We start from the raw sequence: 22,165 nt of genomic DNA, 5'->3' as shown, positions 1-22,165 counted from the left end.
GGTTCCCGTGCCCGCCTGCTGGGCGGAGAGGAACGTTCCCTGAAATAAGTCGTGTGTCCGTTATACTCGTCTTGTCTTGTTCAGGATGGGCTTCTCCCAGTCTGACTCCCGCGTCACAGGGAATGGTCCCAGCAGCACTGTGCCGTCTGTCAGGAGGAGCGCTCACGGGTTCGGCAGCCGTGGTACCCAGGGGACCTGCCTGAGGAGAGGCAGGCGAACCCAGCAGCTACAAACGTGGGCCCTGACTCCCGGCAACCCTGGGTTCAAATCCCAGTCATCCTCTTCTACTCATTAGTCACGGGACTATGGATGAGTTAGCTCTCCACCCCATGCAAAGTGGGGGTGATGCTAACACCCAGCTTTCCAGGCTCCAAACGGACCCGACGCATACTTGGCTCTACAAGACTATTAGTTGCGGTGATGAGGGGGGTCGTGTTGAGTGGGAAAGGGTCCTGGTGAGATGAGGTCACGAGGACAAGCAACAGCCTCCACCCAGCTGCACCTGGCCACGTGAGGTCCTAGAGGAGAGTGCCACACCATGCCACCTAATGTGGTGGGGAAACGTGGCTCGGGCTGCAGAAGGTGTCAGCTCTCTCCTGCTTTCCTTTCCGCCCCGCTGGAGACGAAGTCATTCCGACACTGAAAAATTCTGGATGCCTCTATCTGCAGGACGCCGTGCAACGCACCGCAAGGGACACAAGATGGGTGATGCGCAGGCCTGCCCTCAGAGAGGGCGATGGGGCGGGAGCCCCCCGTGTGAACCCCAGCTCTCTGTGTCTTGCTCTTCAGCACTGAAAAAGCTACTAACCCCTCTGAGTTTCCATTAGCTCATCTCTTACATATAAATAATGATCTCACAGGGTTACTGCAAGAGCGCTCGGTCAACTGTGGAGTCCTCCACCATTGACCGCATTAGAGGAAAAGCAGCCAGACTGGCCCACAATGCAGTTACTTAGTGGGATGTAGGCTGTGTGAGTACTCGGGGACACAGAGAGCCATGGACCATGGCAGAGGGAGGGGTAGTCACAAGTGGGATGAAGCTTGGCCCCTTGGATGGGGCGTTTGAGATCACCGCTGATGCCAGGGGCCGGAGGACCTTGCAACTGGGGTTTAGGAAGAGCCCCACCGTCCTGCATGCCACTGGGTCCAGCCACAGCCTGGAGCGGGAACCACCGGGCGGTGGGATTTTCTGAAAGGTCGTGTTCACGCTCCTCACCCACGCGGAGGCAGGCCGTCTGCTCGGTCTGTGTCCTGAGAGAGAAACGAGCCACATTTGTAGCAGCTGTTGTTTGGGCTGCGGGTGACTCTGGAATTTTGCAGAAACTCCAGAGAATCGGGGATAGCTATCTGGCAGGGGGGACTCACGGGTGGGCAGCAACACCCTCTGTGTGTCCATTTCTCCCTGTCTGTCCACCTCCCTGTGTCAGAGAGGCCAGCAGAGGAGATGAGGAGAAAGAAGAAAGCATACTGCCCAGGTCCCAGAGAGCCACCCGCGCCTGTGATGATTCCACACATCTGTAGCAGGAGCTCAGCTGTCAGTCTTTCCCTTACAACTGCCCTGTGAGAGCAGACACTGTGGATGTGGAATTAAGTGAACCCCCACCTCCCACCTCCAAACCCCAACCCAGCGGAGGCAGGCCACACCCCAGCAGCCAGACTTCTGGGCTGACTATATGTTCTTTACAGCTCTGGGCTGCCCGTGGGCTCCATCAGCAAGTGACCTTGACCCCCGGAGGGTTATCAGCTGCTCAGTGCCCTGGGGCTACCAGGCGAATCACAGTCCCTCCTGTCCAGGGTTAGGTAAATGCTCAACAGGGTTGGAAAATGCAAGAGAAGGAGTGATTGCTCTTAAAGGGAGGAATCTAGAAAGGCTTCGAGGAAGAAGCATTTGAAGCACGCCTTGAAAGACAAGTAAATCACCAGTAAATAAAAACATATATAAAGACATCGTGAGCTAAGGAAACAGTGTAGTAAAAGTCTAGAGATCTAAGGAATGGGCTTTTTCGCTCCCTCCCCAATCTGGAAATGGAGGAATGATCCAGAATGACTGTAGCAAGCTCCCACGGAGAGATGGAGGAAGAGATAAGGCTGGAAAGAAAAGTTGGGGTGGGGGAGGTAGCTACGGAGGGGGTTGGACATCACCCCGAAGAGGCCATGAGGGTCTCTAGGAAAGGGTGGGACAGGATCCAGCTGTGAGAAGCTGCAGCTGAGAACGAGCTAGGGCCGAGGAAGGAGCCAGGACGAGGCTGCAAGGCCCCACTAAAAGAAACGTGGAGTAGCATGTGGAAGGGGCCACGGGGAGTGGTAAAATCACAGAAGGAAGATGGGCAAGTGTTGGCCATTTGTTACATGTGGGCAAGGGGCAGTGCGAGGAGCGGCAAGCCTGTGAGCCCTGGTAACCACCAATGACCGTGCAGATATTGAGATGAGGAGAGAGCATCATACCTCCTGCCTGCAACACAGTACAGCTGACAAGCAGGCTGCGATGTGGGGCTGTGGTTCTTCCCAGTTCGAAGCTGAGGCCACTGAGTCTCCGATGTCTGGGGATCACACAGGTGGTGACAGGGAGGCGGAGCCAGGACTTGAGACCAAGCCTTCGAAGGCTAGTGCCTTTGCCCACAGGGGCAGAGCAGAAGGTCGTCAGGTAGAGAGGAAGGATACAGAGCTCTCTTCTGGACAATCTGGGGGTGGGGTGGCTGGGGAGGCAGGATGTCCCCGTGGAAGTGCTGAGGGCCCTGGAAGGGCTTGTCCCGGGGACAGTGGGGTAGGAAAGCTCTGATCCTTTGGCCTTAGAGAAGAAAAGCCTTCATCTGGCCAGCTGCTGAGGTCCCTGCTCAGGGCACAGGGAGGGCAGGGGCACAGAGAGTGCTGGAGAGTCACTCCTCCCACACCAGCTCCAGCCCCATGTGTGCCGTAGAGCTAGGGGCTTGTGCCAGGCTGCCGAGGGCGGAGGGGATCCCCACCCCAGACTCCGTGGAGGGTGCCCGGATCTAGCCTCTGCCTACTCTGCCCCTCAGGGTCCCAAGGGATGGCTCTACCATAGTGTTGCTAGAATATCAATGCTGCTTTACAGAAAAGGAGCAGTCAACAAGAAGGGCCCGCGGCCCTTATAAGGGACTGGAAGGTGGGATATGCTGGGAACGTGGCTGCAGCCCTCACTTTCTCCTCCTGGAGCTTCCCGGCTGCCCACTCTGTCACGGGCTGCCCCCATGCCTCGTCACAACCCAGCCAGCCTCCCACCACAGAGACTCCCTCGCGGGGTCCTGTTCCGTACCAGGCCAGCCTGGATGCTCCCCGATCCAGCCAGTGTGATTGCCCGCATTGTGCCTTGCACACCTCACGTCCTCCTCCCCACCTCCCTCCGAGGTAAAGGCTCCCATGAGCATGTTTTCCAGATGAGGACCCTGAAGCCCAGAGTGCTTCCATTGAGGACACAGGGCCAGGCAGGGGCAGGGCTGGGCCTGAAAACCGAGTCCAAAACACCCGAAAATGCGTGCTTCCAATGCGCGTCCTCTGGGGTATGTCCGGCAGCTGGCAGAGTGCTGCCCTGCGCCACGGCAAGCCGACGAGGACTTGGCAATGGCCAGAACACTCGTCCAGGGGGGGCGGTGCCAGATGAGGCTGGAGGACATTCACTGATAGTGGCAACAGCGCGTGTCTGTGCCAGGCGCCGGTGTAAGCACCGTATCGCATTATCTCATGCAAGCCTCATATTTACTCAAAATGGCAGATACTATGGTTATCTTCGTTTTACATGGAAGAAGGACCGAGGCCCAAGGACGTATGCAATGCGGCCAAGGCCCCGGAGCTGGCGTGTGCTGGAGCCACAGCGATTTCACGCAGAGGGAGCCAGAACAGCCAGAATGCAAACTTGCTTTCCCTCTCTCTGTCTGTCTCCGTGTCTTTCCATCGCTCACTCGGCAAACAGGTCTTGAGCACTGGTTCTGTGCCCTGCCCTGTCCTCAGGAGACTGAGAGGAACTCACAGTCTGGGTAAAGAGATGCACGGGTCTAGCAGCGGCTGCTGCAGAGACGCAGCGCGCAGACGAGGCCGGCCCGCAGGTGAGGCAGGTGCGTGCTTTGCGAGCTGCCCAGCTGCAGTCCTGGGCCCGGCCCTGGGATCCCAGCCCTGGGAAGTGAGCCACAGGCAGGGCAGAGACCAAGGGAGGGATGCTGTGGCGACCCACACGGTTGATGGTGGCCTGCAAGCTGGCGTCTTGACTTAAGGCACCAGGGCCCCGGGACTCAGCTCCTGGGTGAGAAGCAGGAGAGGCCCCCAGTGCAGAGGGGAGCTGGCTGGGCATGCAGGGGTGCAGCAGAGGTGGGTAGGGGCAGGGCAGACAAAGAAAGGAGGAGAGGATTACGAGAGAGTCCGACCCTCCAGAAGCTGAGTGGCAGCGGGGCTGGCTCAGGGCCTGGCATCATTCTTTCCAGCTCACTTCACGAACTTGCTTTTGGACTTCTTGCCATCCCCTCCAGCCTCTGCCATCTGTGTGCGGTGGGTACGGCAGGCCGGGCACTGTGGGCATGTCTCCAGGGGGGCAGGGATGCGGCTGAGGGAGCCAGAGGTGGCTGGGCCGATTCCTCCACCCAGTGGAGGCCCTGGGGAGGCTCCCGGCGGCGGGGCTGGGGGTCGAGCCCGAGAAAAGGGCTCCAGGAGGAGCCCGCCCGCCGCTTCAACTGCCCAAGTGGGGAGGAAATGCAATGAGCCGGCCTGGCGTGAAGCCCTAGGAAAGTGCCCAGCGACGGGTATATAAGTAGACTCTGGCTGTCCGCATAGTTATGCGAGCTGTCACAGCGTGGCCAGCCCACCACAACAAGACAGCAGGGAGGGTGGGGCAGGCTCCAGACGTCTTGGGAGCAGCGTGTGCGGGGCGGAGTGGCCATGTGTCCCCAGACCTTCTTGCGTGTGGGCACGGCGGGCTGACTCGTCTGCATCCCCAGGCTCTGGGGCGCCTGGGGCTCGAGGGCTTTGGCAGCCGAAATGCCTCCGTTGTTGACCTTTAGGCCTGGAACCTGGTGCCAGTCCTTCTCAAATGAAGAATTTCCGTTCCCGCACGATGCTCGTGAGTCTGGACATGGTGGCCTGACCCATTAATCACGGTTGGCGTTGGTTTGGGCTGATGGGTCCCGCATTCTCAGAGTTCCAGACACTTGACAACATCACCCCTGGCTCTGTGGTTCTTTGCTGGGCGGCTCTCAGAGGCAACGAGCAGCACGCAATGCTCTGTTTTTACCTTAAGGAATGGGGGTAGATGACTCACTGGGCTGAATGGGCACTGACCCTGAGACACGGCACTGGAAACCCAGGAGATCTTTCTTTCATGGCTATTATGTCATTGTTTTGAAGTTATGTGCCCCGTTCTCCTAAAAGGGCAGCGTTCTGGATAATCGAGTTTCCTTTCTGCTTAATCGAGGTTGTGCGTGTCCGTGATGCCTGTTGCGCCTAATTTTTTGTAGGTGTAGACCATTCATTTCCCGTCTCCACTTCAGCCCTTTGTTTCTCCTCCATCAACCATGAGAGAGAACCTGACTTTGGAAAGTGTTCAACCCTAGAAGAATACAGCTCCCAACACATACAGTTATAATATTGACATCTGCCAATGTGCTCCCCAACTTAGCTGAGGGAGAAACAAGAGGAGCTAGCCGTGCATTAGGGGAGGGGGGGCAAGAAGGCTTTACTCTGGGGCTGGGTTGGCCTAATCGTGCATCCAAGCAAGCCCTCCGACCAGGGATGGAGCAGGAGTGTCTGCCTTCCCAGTCCTGCCAATGCCCCGTTCCACCCGAGGGGACCTGCCATCCCTTTGCTGTGAATGGGGCAGCTGTATAGGGGACGCATGCGCCTCTTTGGGATGTAAAACCCACTGGTGTCCACTCGCTCATCTTGCAGTTGGAGAAAAGGAGGCCCCCAGAGGGCGAAAGGAGGTTGCCCTAACCTGCATGACCACATGGGGACTGGAGGCATTCTCCATTCCCGCTGGACTCGTTCCACCACATCCTGTCCCCCAGATGGTCCCCAGAGCCACTGCGGGTCACAGGGAGGTGGGAGTTTTACGGACACAAAGGCAAGGCAGAGGGATACAGAACAGCCCATGGCCAGTGTCAGCCAGCGCCACGGGTCCTTGCTGCCCCTCGAGGCCAAGAGCTCCGGCCAAGCTGGGTGTCTGGTTCCGGATACCAGCAGACAGCCTGTTCTTCCTGACAGGACTAAACACGACGCCACATCCCTAAAACCGACTGGCCCCTAGAGCCACCGCCCACTGCACAACTATTTCTAGGAATGAAGTCAGGTCCAGCCTCCTCTGCTCTCCCCGGGGCGCTTGCTCACTCAGGCTTCTACTGGCCTCTGCAGAGGATAATGGATCCCACAAGACTTAGGAACTGGCCGTGGCTCTCAGTTCTCCGTCCTCCATGCCCAGCCCCTTGGGGGTGGACACTCCGGGCCATGCAATTATGTTTCTATAGAACAACGGGCTCAAAAATTCAGGGAAAGGAGGGAGGGAGGGGAGGAAGGAAGGAAGGAAGGAAGGAAGGAAGGAAGGAAGGAAGGAAGGGAGGAAGGGAGGGAGGAAAGAAGGAAGAGAGCGAAATAGAGAGACGGTACCAGAAGGGGAGGTCATTTCTGATACTCATTTCAGTGGTTCTGCAATGGGGTACGCGTTCCTCATAGCATTTGCCCACCTTAACGCCCCCTTCCTCTCCACGGATATGATGAGTCACTTTCTTGGTAGCTCCAAGCTCTCCCAGCCCTTCTCCACTCCTGTGTACCCCTGGTCTCTGTCATCCAGCCAGCACAGGAGCCAGGGCCCTGGGGATGGATTGTCCCTAGACACCGCGTCCGTGGTCCCCCGGGCAGAGCACGGTCTGCCCCTGCTCCAAGGCAACGAGGCAGGCCCTTCCCCAGATTGCAGGGCCCACAGAAACAGCAGTGGCCACACATCTTGTCTCGTCCCTCCCTGACTCGTGTTAGAGTCGGCCAGGCCTAGACAAGATCCTGTATGAGCCGGGGCTTTAAAGATAGGCTCTAAAACCCAGAGAAGACAAGAGGTTCTTTCAGGGTCACCCAGCCACTTCTGGAAGTGCCCTGACTAACCAGTGACACGACTGTCTGCTGGCTGAGTTCCGGGATCCAATTGTGTTACACTGGGAAAGTGACGTGAGCTCTCAGAGCCTCAGCTTTCTCATCTGTAAGATGGGGGCAATGACAACATTTACACGGCACTGTTGGGGGCATTAAGGAAATGTGTGTAAAGCACTTGGTACAGTGCCTGGCACAGGGGAACTGCCTAATAAATGGTATTGAGCTGCTGTCACCCCGCTGTCCTGAACCTCAGCCCAGCACCCTTTTAACTGCTCGCATTGCCCCTCTGCCCAAGTGCCCTGGGGACCAGCCCTTCCCACGGACTGTGAGTAAGAGCCCCCCTAGGCTGCCCAGCGGTTGCAGCAAATGTGACTCTCTCCACTGAGCCCCATGCTGTCTACAGAGCCCCCGTGCTCAGGTGGACCCTTTATAAAGGCTTGAGATCAATGCTGGGAGATGGGGGCAAGTCCTGGTTTTTGTGCACATGGCGTGGCCCTGACTCTCTGGACCTCAGCTCCCACATCTGTAAAACGGGGCTATGACAGCCTCACGGAGTAGCTGGGAGAGGCCCAGCAGTTCCTGTCTGGGAAGGTCCTTTGAAAGCTCTGCAATGGGTTGCCATTTGCTCTGAACCTGCCAGTTGTTGTTTTCATAGTTATATGAAGGTGGACAAGACCTGACCCCCTCCTTCTAGAAGCCCATCCCCTCACTGGGTCTCTAAACAGTGTCCATAGGAAACAGTCCCACTTGGATCCTGCAATTTGTACATGCCAGCTGTGGGGTTTAGAAAGCATGGTGGTCTTAGAAGCCTCTTGGGGAGAGGGGACCCCTTCGTTCATTCCTTCTTACGGGCAGACGCGGTGCAGGCTCTAGGGGTGTACAGATCAGTCTGACAGACAGGTCTGCCCTCCTGCAGCTTCCGGTCTGGTGGCAGAGGTACCAGTAAGCACATATGGAAATAAATAAGAAAAGACCATTGATTGTTACAATGAAAGTGAACCAAGATATATTTTCTATAGGGTCTGGTTGGCGGGGAGCAGCATATCTATGTTTGATGGTGATCAGGGAACACCCCCACGAGAAGGGGGCATTGACCTGACAACAGGGAACCAGCCGTGCGAAGAGGTAACAAACGATTCTGAACTCAAAATGTATCGAAAGTAAGCCTGGCATAGAATAAAGCACCATAGAAGTGCTGATTGAATAAATGAATTAAATAGTTAAATCAGAGGCTGGGGAGTGAGTGTTCTGAGTAGGAACAGCGTGTGCAAAGGCCCTGAGGTGGAAATGAGCTTGAAGTGTCCAAAGAAGAGAAAGGTCAGAGTGGCCTGATGGAATGAGGGAAAAGGTCAGACCGGTCGTGGGGCCAGCCCTGCGGTACCTTGCACACCTTGGGCGGTGGTTTTGTAAATTTCACCCTCAATGAGCCAGGAAGCTACTGGAAGATTTTAATAAGGGGAGCCACACACTCAGGTTTACATACTACCTTCCTCTTGGCCCCGGTAGAGAATGGATTACAGAGGTGGAAAAGCAGGAAGAGGAGAGCCCGTTGTGGGTGCCCAGGTGAGAGGCGACAGTGACAGAGGAGATGTTTTGGAGATGATGCTGGCCCGCCTTGTTCACGGGCTGCCTGTGGGGGTGGAAGACGCAAGCGTGCAGCTGGGCTGTGAAGGGGCAGTGAAGAGGGGCTGCAGCCCGAGGTGCTGCGGTGGGGGCCAGTGTCCTGGAGGGATGGGTGAGGACTGGAAGAATAGGCTGGACGGACAGGACAGTCGGTGGCATTGAAGGAGTCTGGTTGCTTGGGGGCCCTGTAACGGACACACACGCCCAGCAGTGGCGCCAGTTTGCTAGAGCGAGAAGTCAGCTGAATGGCCTGGTTTCACCTCTGGTTCATCAGGATTGCCCGGCTTAGACCCCGCAGAGAGGGCCTGGACTTGGGGGCAGGAAGAGACCAGCGGCCCGTCCTTACAGTTGTGGGAGTATAGCGTGTTGGCTGATGAGAAGCAGAGGGCCCTGGAGTCAAAGATGTCCCGAGTTCCCCTTCCTGCATTTCCTTCCCCACTGACTCCCAAAATACTAGGATCATGGGCCCCCCTTTGAAACTTGAGCGAGGTAAGTTTAGACAAATTAAAGGAGGTCCTTCTTCTCACAGTGACTCAGGAGCTCAGGGGACTGGTTACCCACGAGGGGGTTCAGGCTGGGAATGTCACAGGATCCCAAAGGGATCTGGGTAAAAAGACAAATTGGAGCCCTAAGTGGCTCCTGAGAAGAGACCTGGGATCTGTGTGACCTTTACGTTGACGTCAGAGAGGAAACCAGTCCCCTGAGGCTTCTGCTGGCAGTGGACTCCGGAACCTTCCCAACCTAGCCCCATGGGCCTCATACCCCCGGGCGCCAGAGCTGGAGGGCCCCTAAACTGCCCGCTCAGTCCTCTCCTTTGACGCAGGACACTCCTCTGTCGCCCCTCTGCCTGAAACCCCGCAGTGGCTCCGGTGCCCTCAGAACAGATTCTCACTCGGCCGTCTGGCCCTTCTCTCCCCACAGCCCCCCGTCCACCTTACAGCCTCGCTGCTGCTCAGCCTTCCTTGGGCTCTGTCCCTGCCAGGCCTTTGCCCCTGCTCTGCCCTTGGCCAGCGGGTCCTCCCACAGAAGCTTATCTAGGGACGCCCTCCCCGATTCCCAGCCTTCCCCCCACCAAATGCCTCTGTTAAATGTTTGCAGGTCTTCTGAGCAAAACCTCACCCTGCTGTGTCATCATGGCCTGTTTGCATGTCTGTCTCCTCTCTAGACAGTCAGTTCTGTGCCCTTTCCAGCATCTGGCATGGAGAAGACTCTCGCCAAGTCATAATTTAAGGTATCAGGCCCAGAGAACAGAATTGCTTGCACGAAATCACAATAGCACCCTTTCATCCGTGCACGCGTTCATGCATTCAACTCCTACTATTGAACACTCGCCCCACGCCAGTCCTTGCTAGGTGCTGGGGACCCAAGGGTGAGCAAACCATGACACCTGCCTGACCTTACAGAACTTATGGTTTAGTGGGGGAGGCAATTCCATCGATTGCACCAGCAAATGTAAAATTGCAATGGTAACCAGCCCTACCAAAGGGACATACAGGGTTTCATGAAAAACTAGAAAAATTCCTTAAGGTCAGAGAGGTCTAGGAAGACTCCCTTGAGGCAATGATCCTTAAGGAGTAGAAATTGAGGGCTCCTGGTGGCTCAGTTGGTTAAGTGGCTGCCTTCAGTTCAGGTCATGATCCCAGGGTACTGGGATCAAGTCCCACGTTGGGCTCCCTGCTCAGCGGGGAGCCACCTTCTTTCTCTGCCCCTCCCTCCTGCTCTGCTCTCTCTTGTTATCTCTCTCTCTCTCAAATAAGTAAATAAAATCTTAAAAAAAATAAAGGAGTAGAAATTGACCAAGCAAAGAGGAATAGCTTGTGCAAGGGCCCTGGGGTGAGAAGGAATATGGCAAGAATGAGGAATGGAAGGAAGAGCAGGGTGGCCAGAGCAGGGAGTTTGGGAGACAGAGTGGTATGAGACAGGTTCGGAAGACCAGCAGCAGCTGGAGTGTATGGGGCTTTGCAGGCCACGTTACGGTTTTGGTCTTTATTTTAAGAGCAACAGGGAGCCAATGAAGTGTAGGGAGCAGAATCATGACCTGATCAGGTTGGTGTCGTGAAAAGCTCCCTGGCCTCTGTGCAGAGCAGGGACGAGAACCAGGTGCCTGGTACCCAGCCCCCATGTGATGTTCATATTCTGTAGCCCTCCCCCCCCAGGTCATGGCATCTCTAAGGACGGCATCCCTCCCCCCACCCCCCACAGCATTCATCTGCCCAAGCTCACAGGGCACTAACATAATCCCCAGCCCAAACGCCGGCTTTCGATGATGCCTTCGTCCTCTCTACACCCTTGTTTCCAGCAGCCAGCGCAGGCTGTGGGCGCCCAGATGCTGACCCCCATGCACTGAGAGTAAACTGTTTATGTTCTCCAGCTTCAGAGCCTGTGGCCAAAGGCTCTTGCAAAAAAAACCTGTGGTTTGTGGGATGTCAGTTCGGGAGGATGTGGGATCATCTCCTCCAGTGCCCACTGTCAGAACAGGAAGGGGGGGTGCCTGGGGGGCGCAGTCGTTAAGCGTCTGCCTTCGGCTCGGGTGTGATCCCAGCGTTATGGGATCAAGCCCCACATCAGGCTCCTCTGCTGGGAGCCTGCTTCTTCCTCTCCCACTCCCCCTGCCTGTGTTCCCTCTCTCGCTGGCTGTCTCTATCTCTGTCAAATAAATAAAATCTTAAAAAAAAAAAAAAAGAAAAAAGAACAGGAAGGGGACCCAGGGAGGTCCAGAGTCTCACAGAGTGTCCAGGATTCACCTGGGGGCCGCAGAGGTCCCGCCCGCACTAGACCTGGTGTGATGTTAACTCCTCCCCACTCACCCACAACCTAGGGGTGAGGCAAGAAGATGGAGTTACAGCACGGGGCTGGGGAGTCCAAGTCTGGGTGTCGGGGCGCAACACCCCTGGCCGTGAGTCCCACCTTTATCGATGCGGGCTCTTGGACCAATTACCTAACCTCTTGGGTCTTCCTTCGTCGACACTGCCATGTCCATTATGGCTGCCACTAGCTACGTAGGAGTCTCTATTTCAATTAATTAAAATTAAATAAAATTGAAATTTTAGTTCCTGGGTCACACCTACCATATTTCAGGTACTCGTGGAGCTTGTGGAAATTGTATGGGACGAGCACAGATGTAGAACATTCCATTACTGCAGAATGTTCTATTGGACAGCTTTCAGCTGTAAAGACCATGAGAAGGCTCCCTGTGGATCGTGACAGGATGAAATGAGGCAATGGGTGCACAGCCAGTCACACGGCCCCAAGCATACAGTAAGTGCTCAACTAAAGCTTACCGGGACGGTGAGGATGGTGATGAGGTTGAGGGCGGTGCACTGACTGCTGCACTGATCAAAACATGCCGGAGCTCGGCATCAGTAAGCCCGGATGTACTTGTCAGGAAAACGGTGTTGATCGTCCGCTCTGGGCCAGGCACTGTGGAAGGTCTGTGATAGGTCCCAAACTTAAGCAAGACACGGTGCTCATCACCTAGGAGAGAAGCCCACCAACACACGGGGGTGATACCCCACGAAGGGAGGTGAGAACGTCCCGCCATCAAGATCGGTCCCGTCGCAAATCCCAGGTGATCTGAACTTGGTGCTTCAGTCCTCGTCAGCACAGTAGGGACATAATAGTAGCCAACTCCATTGGATCGTTGCGCAGACTTGAGCGGGTGAACGCTGCGGCGTGCTTAGCACAGCAGCAGACACAGAGTGACCGCTAAGGAAGGGTCAGCTGTCCACGCGGGCAGGGTGACGACCGAGATTGTCATTTCTGTCTCGGAGAAGGGAAGGGTTAGCTGACCTGTTTGATCATTTGAGCAGGGCTTAACATCGTGGCCGGCCATGAGTCCCCTAGCTTAAAGGCGTCTGAAACCATAAAGTCCCTCTGCTAGGCGAGCGCACACTGGAGAGAGGAGGGCCCCCCACTGTCAATTACGGCCGTGCTGGGGAAGCAGGCGGGAGCGAGTCTCAGGTCCTGAGCTGGTATGCTGGCTTTGTTCTGGAGGGCCTGGCTTCCATCTGGGGAATCCCAGCAGAGGTGACGTCATATGGGTTTTGAGAGTTGAGTAGGAGTTTACTGGAGAGGACTGCAAGAGAACCATGTCACTAATCCCTCACCTAATGAGTCATTTGATTCTCTGTCCCTCAGTTTCTTTACTTGCAAAATAAGATATTTGGTTGGGTGGTGCCTAAGAACTTTTCTGAGTCGCATCTTCTGATTTGTTCTGTGGAAGGTTCGGCACTTCTCCGGAGGTCCTGTCCCAGCAGGTGCCAGCCTGGGGCAGGCCACAGGCCTTCTCCCATCTCCCATGACATCTGTGTCCAGTGATGTGCGGGCGTCAGGGAGGACGGAGGAGTCACGGGAGGGGCAGTCTGGGCATGAGTTGCAAAGGAAGTGGCTGATGCCAGAGGGGCCATTGGCCAGGTCTTTGGGCTCTGGCAGGCTCTGAGCCCACCGAGCACCTCCAGTCTCCAGCTTCCCATGCCTTTCCAATATTCAGATTCCAGGACATAGTCCTGACTTCTGTACCCCAGAACTGCTCAGTCCTAGAAGTCTGTGGGAAGTGGATGGTAGACCTCCCTGGCCCCTGATACTGTCTGCTCTGTGTCAAGGCCGAGATAACTTCTACTCACTCCCCAGGCCTTGGATGACATGTCCCATGCTAGGGGAGTTATCTCGAACCCTCACCCGATTAGTTTAGGTCCCCCTTGGTTCTGGGCCTGGCACAGGGTCTGGCACATAGTAGGCCCTCAGCACATGAGAAGAACCTCAGCTGAGGGGACAAAGGCTCTCGGTCCTCAGCACACGTGTCCTACTCAGCTGCAAGCAGGCCTCGAGCACGAGCAAGGGTGAGAACACACGTCTCTCCCGTGACCTCAAGAGGCCACATACACTCTATAGAGATGGGATAACAGGCCAGGGGCTGAGGAGCAGAGATAGGCGGAGAGAGAGTCCCGGGTCTCCTTGGGTGTGGCCCCAAATCCCCTCAGGCCTCAGTTTCCCTGCCTGTAGCATGCCCAGAGTGCCCCTGAGGCCTCTTCCTATGCTGCCCTTCTCTGAGTCTGGGCCAGGGCCGGGGTTCCAGGCTCCGCTCAGCCGTGCCCTGCTGGGTCCCACGTGTTCTTCAAACTTCACGCTCTGAGACGTCTCTGCTGCCTCCTTTCTTCTCAAAATGTTCTCCTCTCTTCCGGGACCCTGTTTCTCCTCGGTTTGCTCGTGCCTCCCTTCTTGGTCACCTTTGCTGCCTCCTCATCTCCTTGCACTGTTGGGGCCCCTTGAGCCCACCCTGGCCCCCAAACCCTCCCCCCTAGGGACCTTGTTCATTCCAATGACTCCCATTTCCACGCACGTCAGTGTTTCTCAAATTGCGGGTCCCAGCCTGTCAGTGTACAATCAATTTAGGGGGCTGTGACCAGCATTGTTTTTAATTAAATGAAATCATATAAAGACAAGTGAAATAGAAAATATTACGCGCATCGCCCCTGGTAGGGGAGCTACTGTTTCACGAGGTTTTTTGCTTCTGCGGGTGACTGACCTTCTTATCCTAGGTGAGTCAAAAATTGGAAAGACACAAAGACTTGGGCTCTGCCATCTCCCAAATCCCCATCTTTAGCCTGTTTCTCTTCCCTCGGTCTGGATCTGTATGTCCAGTTACCTGCCCGCTGCCCATCTCTCCTGGGATGGCCCACAGGGAGCTCCCAGTTACCGAGTCCAAAACAGAAGGACGGGCCCCATCTTCCCTCTTGTATCTCCAGCCTCAGCGAGAAGCAGCCCTCTCCACCCACCTCCAAGACTAGAAACTTGAGAGTCACTGCAGCTTCTTCCCAGGCCCTCCCCCTCCGTCCTCCAGACACCGTGCCCTGTGGACTCAACCTCCTTGGCATTCCCCGTGACTGTCACCTCCTCCTCACCTCCTGCCACCACCTTACTGCTCCCTACCATCGGCCCTCGTGGGAAGTCTTGCCATGGCCTCCTAATACCTGCCCCCTCCTCTGTTCTGGTCCCCTCCACCCATTAGACTTTGCAGCTAGAAAAGTCTCCCCAAACTACAAGCCCAGGCAAGACGTCCTTGCTGAAGACATTAAACTCCCCGGGTGCTTCCAGGATTCCACTTCCAGCTCAGCGTGGTCTCCTCCTGTGTTCCAGCCATGCCACTTTGGCCTCTGCACCCCGCCAGCCTGCTTCACCCTTCCTCTGCTCAGCCTGCACCCCCTCCCCAGCAGGAATCAGCTCAGGCCACCAGATCTGGAAACCTCTTCCTGCCTCCTGCCCCCTCCCCTACCCCCCCTTCCTGGCGCTACCCCTGTCCCCTACATGTCAGCCTTCTTCCAAAACAAAGCCGACATCCACCTGTAGCAGAATCACCCGCTCTGCTTAAAAGTGCAGATGCCCGGGTCCCACACCAGACCTACAGCCTCAGAATCTCCAAGGGCATGGCCTAGAAATCTGCATTTGGATAAGACTTCCGGTCATCCTTTTCCTGTTCTGGAAGCCACTGTTTTATATACATTTCATTTGAGCGAATTCTTTATGTTCATCTCTCTTCCCCCCCCCACTGGATGGCCGAGGTCCCGGGGCAGGTCCTAAGGCAGGGACAGACACAGGGCCTCGCTATCCGTTTCCCAGAGCCTGGCACAAGCCCTGGCACAGAGCCGTGCCCAGGCAGTTCTGAATGAACCATTCCTGGACGTGGCACGGATCCAGCCCCCCCTTCCAGCCTCTGCCGGAAATAACCTTTTATGCAGGCTTTCCTGAGTAGTTTGCGATCTCTCTGGGAGGCCGGGCACGTTTCCCTTGGTTACGGGGGAACCTAGATGAAGAGTGGCCCTGCCCTGGGTGACAAGGGGCTGGGGGTAGCCCCAGGACAGGGAGCCTGGATGAGGAAGGGGTCTGGTCAGGCTGGAGGGGGATTGGGGGAAGGCGTCCCGGTTCCTAATCAACAGGAAGGGCCTTCTTCCTCCAGGATCACTTTTCAGCCCAGCTGCTTGGACATAACCTGAGCTGGGGTTGGGGCAGTGGGGGAGGGGCGACGACAGATAGACGGGCTGATGGGCAGGCCAGCATCTGGACACACAGCCGAGGGCCCCGCACGCCTGCCGGGCTCCCACACACCCCCAGTGCCCGGGAAGGCCTGTCCAGGGAGAAGGCTCAGCTGGTTAATACTTACTGCCCTCCTGTTCCCCTCCCCCAGTGCTTTCCTCCCCTCCTCTGCTCTCTCCAAGCCCAGGGACATTCAATCCTTCCTTTGATGGACAGCCAAGAAAAGACTTCTTCCACATCCTAAATTTGTTAGCACCAGCTAATCATCTTAACCTTACTCCCTCCTGCGCTCCCAACAGGCGCCTCCTTAAAGACACAGGGTGCTTTTTTGATTCTCAGCAAGGAGCCCCCAGGGAGAGGTGGGGGGACCAAATTCCCACCCCCTGAGGTCCCTCTGCAGTGAGCAAGCTGTACAGGAATTTGGGGTGGGGGCAGCCGTGGCAGCTCTCCTGCTCGGAACCCTCTGGTTGCGCCTCCATCATTCTTAGCTGGGCCTTCCCAGCGGGAGCTGCCATCTGCCCTCCTCCATCCGCCACCGCCATCCTTTAGGGGCTCCTCCCCACGACACTGCTAGAAAACAGAAGCTGGCTAACTCCCAGGTGGAGACAGGCCATGAGTTCTCATGCTCAGACACTTCACCTTACCCTCTCTTATTTTTTCACTTTTTCTATCCTCCGTCTTTCCCGGCCTCTCCCCCTCCTCCTCATGACAGCCCCCCTTTCCTACAGGCTTTCCAGTGTGCCACACACCATGGTGGGGGCTTGACTCCAGCTTCTCTAGAGCTGTGGGAAGTGGAAATTCTCACACCCATTTTGCAGATGACAAAACGAAGGCTCAGAGAAGTGAAGGACTGTGTCTGTATACAAGGTCAGCCCTCGAGGCAAGGCGAGTGCTTGGACCACAGCCTGACTCAGGAGCCGTGCTGTTGACCACGACACCATCCGATCTCCCAGCACGCCTCTGCACTGCTCACGCATGCACGCGGATTAGTGACCTACCACAATCCGTTCAGCGTTCAGCGTAAGCACCTGCGAACACCTCATCCAAGACCAGGGGCGCACTAGGCCCTCCACATAGGAGTGCCCCCTCCCCCATCCCGTCCCCTCATCTCTCTCTCTCTCTCTCTGCCCTTTCTCTTTCCCTCCCTGCTTACAACCCAGGTGAGAAGAGCCAGGACAGAAGAGAATGTGGCCACAATCTCCTTCTGGCCCTAAGCCTCTCAATAAATAACGCGTCTGTGTATAAACCACGGGCTCTGCAGCATCTCAGCTAGGGAGGACAGGCCTTTGCAGGGGAGGGATTAGAAACCCTGCGAGGGAGGGACAGGGGCTTTTGGCCAAGGTGGGGGAGGGGCTCTTACTCCCCTCTACCCTCCCCATCTGTGACCCACAAAAACCATGTGGCAGACCCCACAAAATTACCCAAGAAACTTAAAGAACATTCGATAGATTTTCCCCGTCAAGGTCCTGGGGGGGGGGGGGCTGGCCCACTGGGAGAGAGGGAGGGCAGGGCGGGGGGAGGCTCTCCCTGCACAAGGCTAGATGCACACCCAGAGGAATGAGAGTCAGCAGCACAGCCCTTCTCAACCCCCGGCTCCACCCTCCTTCCTCTGCCCGCATGTCTGGGTGCTATAGTGGGCTGTCTGGCCCCCTTGGGCTTCGGGTCATCTGCTCAAGCCTCTAGATCAAGGTGGGGGGGCCACTAGCAGCAGCCGGGCTGGGGGGCTCTGGGGGAAACATTGCCCAGCAGATGGGCTCAGATGGCTGCGTGAGTGTCCGAGGTGACTGACAAAGTGTGAGCAAACCAAGCCTGAAATACGTTAAAGTCACCCTGTGGCGGACATCCTCAACCCACGGGGTGGCTTCCTAGCAAGAAGCAGAGCTGAGTTTTTTGAGTGCTTAGTAAGTGCAAGGCCTTTACGTCCCTATGTCCTGCCCTCGTGGTAGATTGCAAGCTGGTACTATTCGTTCCATTTTACAAATCAGGAGACGGAGCCTCAGGGGAATGAAACTTGCTGGGGGCTCCATACTTACTGAGAGGCACTGGGATTTGAACCCGGGTGTGTGAGGCTCCACAGCTCAGGCAGCTCCGAGGACACGTCGGATCCGGCATTGTGAGGATGTCGGGAGTATAAGCAAACCAGGCTGCGTGCAAGAGAGGTCAGCCCGCAGCGCACCCGGACTTCCCGGGTCTCCTAGACGGCCTCTGCTTCACCTGTCTCCCCCGCCCCAGACCTCTGCTGGGTCATTCTGGAGACGCATGGAGCAGGGTGTTTCATTAGACCAAAAAGGGATCCCCCTCCCCTATGAAAACAGAACGAAGCACCCCCCACAGAAGAAACAGCTGGCGCTCTCAGGGAGCAGGAGGACAAGCAAGGAGACACCGTCACCGCTGACCACCCCTCTGACGGCTCCCCTTCACCTTCCGTGTCACAGGCGGTCTGGACGTTTGTGAGCCACGGGCTGCCACATCCAGCCCACATGTGCTTCTGCAGCACTGTCCCCACGGGACTTCCTGCTGTTGTCGCCGTGACCCACTGCCCAAGATACCCTGACCCCCTCTCTGCCTGAGCCATGAGGGGAGTTTGTCTCCACGTTCCCCTCCGGCTCAGACCGACTACAATTGCCTGAACGGTTTTAGCAAAAACAAAGTGAAATATCCAAACCATGTTTTTATATGGCTTAGAATTTTAAAAGCATCTTGAGTCACCATGCTTACAACAACAGGTTTCTGGCCTGCAGGTCCTCGCCAGGCCGCACCCTGCTTAGCCTCTGAGATCGGGTGTGTTCAGGGTGATAGGGCCGTAGACTCGAGCAACGGGTTTGCGGCCCTAAACCAGAGGAAGCTCATTTCCAGGCCTCAGCCCCATTCTCTGGTCCCACCAGGGACATGATAGAATTTCTCTCCCCTGGAATCCCTTTCCCACTTCCTCTAGGAGGGCAGCAGGAGGCTGGCAGAGATGCCTTGGTGCCCTCGTTGGGCCCTCGTCCTTTCCCTCCACCCGCCATGGAGGCCCACGGTGGGGACCAGACTCAGCGGCCAGGTCAGCCCTCTGCTCTGCTCTTGGGGAAGGGCTGTGGGATTATTCCCTCATGCTAGCAACTTCCTATTTTTATTTCCTTATGATAAGAGGAGAGGCTGTTGCTTCTTTTTTTTTTTCACATCTCTGTTTGATCCTGGCCCCAGCCCTCCCCCACCCCGGGCCCCCATTCGGAGGATTTTCTGGCCCTAGTAGCATAGAGGAACTGGTTTTTCAGAAGTCTTGTGTAGCCTTGTATTGTCTCGTGTCGTGTTCAGGGGCTGGCAACAAGGAGAGTATCTCCTGACATCTTCCCAGGCTGCCTCATCTTGTCCCCAGGGCGGGTCACCGCTGTCATCCCCAAGTGACTCTTTTATGGGTGTTTTTTCCCATCTGCTGAAGTCACAATGTTCCTGGCCTCCTTCCAGGCCTTGCCCACTGTGGGCTGCCTAGCGGATTGCAGCTTCCCTGAATTGTCCTGCCCCCGTGCCTGGGATATGCACCGGTCCCACAGCCAGCTCCCAAGTGAGGTCAGAGGTCAGGGGAGCAGCCTGGGTTGACCATCCTGGGCTCCAGCAAGTGATTTATTAGCCACTGTCTCCATTAGGGGCTGTTAGCACATCAAAGCGGTGTTTGAAAAGCATGGAAAAGTAGAGACCATGACAGATGACAGACAGTAGCTGTGGCCACACCATCGAGCCCGCTCAGTGAGCAGGGGGTGGAGGGGAGGGTGTCACTTTGGTTCTTGACCCCAGCACAGGTAAGATGAGATCCAAATGTCCATGCTCCTTAACATGGATTCATCCTTCAATGCACGAACCCTTGGGTGTGGAACTCTGGGAGTCTAGGCTGCATGGCGCCGTGCAGGCAAAAAGAGTGGATTCTGGAATCTTTAAGACCGGAGTTCAAATCCCAGCTCTGGCCTCTGGGAGCCGTGGGAAATGGGGCTCATCACGGACTGTCTCAAAGCCTGTGCCTTGCTTCTAGCAGGATGCCGATTACAACACGGCTCCTGGAGGCCTGCAGAGGGCCGGAGAGGGGACAGGGGCCCACAGGTGCAGACTGCGTGGCTGGGGGCGCTTGGCAGATAGGATCTCTCAACACAGGGCCCGGTGGGGGCCTCCCAGTGGCCACCCCCACTCGGAGGAGGACGCTGCCTCTGGTCAGGGCTGGGCTGGACGTCGTGCTGCCCTCGTGGGGACCCCTGTGCTCCGGCTCCTCAGCCGTCTCCCAGCCGTGCGCTGACAGACAGGCTGCTCTCCCGAGGCGGATTGTGGCCCCGGGAAGCTCCTGTCCCATGTGGGAGGGAAGAGAGGAAGCCAGCGGGCCAAGGGAGGGGCGGAGCTGTGATGTGCTCACCCCAGGTAGCTCGGCGCCGCTGCCTTCCCACATGGGGCGTGGGGGCCAGGCCACTGAGGGGGCCCTTAGACGAGCTGGTTCTCTTCAGCCAAGGCAGTTCCTGAAGAGATCTGACAATGGCAGCACTTTCAGCGTCTGGGGGGCTGGACTTCACCCTCTGAAGGGAAGTGGGGGGCAAAGCACAGCACCCAGCACTGGGGCCTTTGTCCAAGCGCCAGGACAAAGCCTGGACCAGACGCTCCACCTCGGCCTTCCCGATGGGGAGCCATGCATCCCTTGGGGAAGTGCCAGGTCCCTGGAAGTTTCTGTGGCCTTCCGCTTTACTCTTCAGAACTGGGAGGTTTATCAGACTCAGTGAACACATCTGTTCCCCTTTGGCTCTGACTTTTGAGGATTCTTCCAGCTCAGACAAGTGGGAGAATCAGAGGGAGCTCTTCCTCTATCCCTAAGCCAAAGTCTGGACACCCCCAAAGGTCTCCCAGTGCACTGGGGACATACCAAGCTCCTTAGTCTGGCCTCCAAGATCCTTTGAGTTCTGGCCCCTGCCTGGCCTTCCTACCGAATCTCGTGTCGATCTCTTCTTTTCTCCCAAAGCTCTAAGGCAGAGCTGCTTAATGGAACTTTCTACCATGATGAAAATATTTTATACCTGTGCTGTCTGATACAGTAGCCATTAGTCACATGTGGCTATTTAATACTTGAAGTGTGGTTAGTGACACTGAGGAACTGAATTTTAATTTTATTTAATTTTAACGTAATGGCCACAGGTAGGTACTGGCTACTATATTAGACATCACAGTTCTAGCCACATAGGCCTTTTTCTCTATTTCCCTGAGACACAAGCTTGTTCGTACCTCAGGACCTTTGCACTTGCCATGGTTTGTGTGGAATGATCAGCCCTTGGATCCTCTCACAATGGCTCCTTCTCATTTCTTAAGTTTCAATTCCAATCACTTCCTCGGAAAAGTTTTTCTCTACCACTGAGGTTGAAGCGTTTTCCCCAGTCCCAGCCGTCTCCAGTGCATTACCATATACTTTTTCATAGCAGTTATCAATGCCTGAATTTTCTCACTTAATTACTTCTGTTTACTGTTTGTTGCTTGCAACTAGAAAGAGTAGTAACCATGTAAAACACACTGATTTACACGGACGGACTGTGTGCTGGGTACCGGTTTGAGTGCCTCACATACACTGTCTCATGTAATTCTCACCACACCCCCATGAGGCTCGTGCTGCTTCATCCCCATTTTACAGATGAGGACACCAAAGCTCAGAGTTTGACTTGCCTGAGGTCACACGCCAGGACTCACTCTCTTTTTTAGTTCTGTAACCCCAGTGGCAACTTTGGAAGTGCCAAGCACTGAGCGCCAGGCCTCCAGAAGTAACTGTTGACCCAGGGCTGGCTAGGACTCTGCTGGGTGAGGAAGCCCCGGCCCTGGGTGTGGGCACTGGCTCTGCAGCTCCGTGGAGCTGGAGCAGTGAGCTGGGCGCGGGGTCCGGGATGGCACTGCATATGACCTAGAGTCGAACCCCTTCGACCCTAGGAGACTCCTGTGGGCTGAGTGGGGAGAGGATTGGGCCCGGCTGGGCTAAACGGACAGATCTTTCTCCTGGGTAGTAGAGTGTGCTGTCAGCCAAGGTGCACTCTCAGTGGCTAAGGCTGGGCTGGGGTCGGGACTGGGGCAGAGACAGGGCTGGGGCAGAAGCAAGGGCTGAGCTGGGCCTAGGGCAGAGGCGGGGCAGAGGCCAGGCTGGGGCAGAGGCTGGGCTGGGGAAGAGGCAGGGGCAGGAGCTGGGCTGGGGAAGAGGCAGGGGCAGGGCTGGGCTGGGGAAGAGGCAGGGGCAGGGCTGGGCTGGGGAAGAGGCAGGGCTGGGGCTGGGGATGAGGCAGGGGCAGGGCTGGGGCTGGAGAAGAGGCAGGGGTTGGACTGGGGCAGTGGTTGCTCCGTCTGTGTTTATTGTGCTTTCCTGGTGCCTCAGGCAGAAAAGGACCAGAACTTTGGAGACCACCCAGCTTTCCCGTCTGCACAGAGCTCTCACACTCTCCTGCCGTCC

This window comes from Ursus arctos, unplaced genomic scaffold (assembly GCF_023065955.2).
Source record: "Ursus arctos isolate Adak ecotype North America unplaced genomic scaffold, UrsArc2.0 scaffold_7, whole genome shotgun sequence".
NCBI classification, from domain to species: Eukaryota; Metazoa; Chordata; class Mammalia; order Carnivora; family Ursidae; genus Ursus; species Ursus arctos.
The sequence above is the reverse complement of the archived record's forward strand: the minus strand, read 5'-3'. Positions refer to the sequence as shown.